Below are 1490 nucleotides of genomic sequence, written 5' to 3'. Positions count from 1 at the left end.
GATGAATGCGCCAGTGATTTTCATGGATCTCATGAATCGCGTATTCCAGCCGTACCTCGATCAGTTTGTGATAGTGTTCATAGACGACATCCTCGTCTACTCCAAGAATCAGGAGGATCACAACAGGCATCTGACCATAGTGTTGCAGAAATTGCAGAAGCACAAATTATTCGCAAAGTTCAGTAAATGCAAATTCTGGTTGGAGAAGGTGGCGTTCTTAGGCCACATTGTTTCTAGCAGTGGCATTGAGGTAGACCCAGTGAAAGTTGCAGCAGTCAGAGATTGGGTTGTGCCGCAGCATGCATCAGAGATCGGGTTGTGCCGCAGAATGCATCAAAGATCCGCAGTTTTCTTGGCTTAGCAGGATACTACCGGAAGTTCATTGAGGGATTTTCCTCGATTGCAGTTCCACTCACAGCACTGACAAAGAAGAATGTGAAATTTGTGTGGAGCGAGGAGTGTCAGAAGAGCTTCGATACTTTGAAACAAGCTCTTATCTCAGCACCAGTTTTGGCCATGCCGTCAGGGCCCGGTGAATTTGTGCTATATCCCGATGCTTCGAAGCTCGGTTTGGGTGCAGTATTGATGCAGCATGGGAAGGTCATAGCGTATGTTTCTCGACAGTTGAAGACTCATGAGAAGAACTACCCTACCCATGATCTAGAGTTGGCCGCCGTAGGTTTTGCCTTGAAGATTTGGAGGCATTATCTGTATGGAGAGAAGTGCCAGATCTTTACCGACCACAAGAGCCTCAAGTATTTCTTTACGCAGAAGGAGCTGAACATGCGTCAGAGGCGTTGGTTGGAGCTTGTGAAGCATTATGACTGTGACATTAGCTACCACCCGGGTAAGGCTAATGTAGTTGCGGATGCATTGAGCAGAAAAGTTGCAGTGATGGCTCATTTGACGATTCAGAGACCTCTTCAGATTGAGATGCAGAGGTTTGATCTAGAGTCATATTCTCGAGGTAGAGTTCCTCGTCTATCTACCTTGACTATCCAGTCTTCACTCATTGACCGTATTCGCAGTAGTCAACCAGCAGATGAGCAGTTGGCAAAGTGGAAGCAGAGAGATGAGGCCAAGGGCAGTGTTTTGTAGTCAGTTAGTGACGGTATTGTGAGATACCGAGACAGGATATGGGTTCCTAGCAGTGATTCTATCCGAGCAGATAGTCTATCAGAAGCCCATATGTCGCCGTACTCTATTCATCCAGGGAGTACGAAGATTTACAAGGATCTGCAGTTATTGTATTGGTGGCCAGGAATGAAGAAGGACATCAGACGGTTTGTATCCGAGTGTCTGACTTGCCAGTTAGTGAAGGCGGAGCATCAGAGACCAGCAGGTTTGCTCAAGCCTCTTCCCATTCCCGAGTGGAAGTGGGAGAATGTTACCATGGACTTTGTGACCGGTTTGCCGAAGTCAGTCAGAGGATCAAATGCCATCTGGGTGATTGTAGATCGTCTTACCAAATCAGCGCACTTCTTGCCTAT

The sequence above is a fragment of the Primulina huaijiensis genome, chromosome 12 (genome assembly GCF_012295235.1).
Source record: "Primulina huaijiensis isolate GDHJ02 chromosome 12, ASM1229523v2, whole genome shotgun sequence".
Lineage (NCBI taxonomy): Eukaryota > Viridiplantae > Streptophyta > Magnoliopsida > Lamiales > Gesneriaceae > Primulina > Primulina huaijiensis.
Note: the sequence above shows the minus strand (reverse complement) of the source record.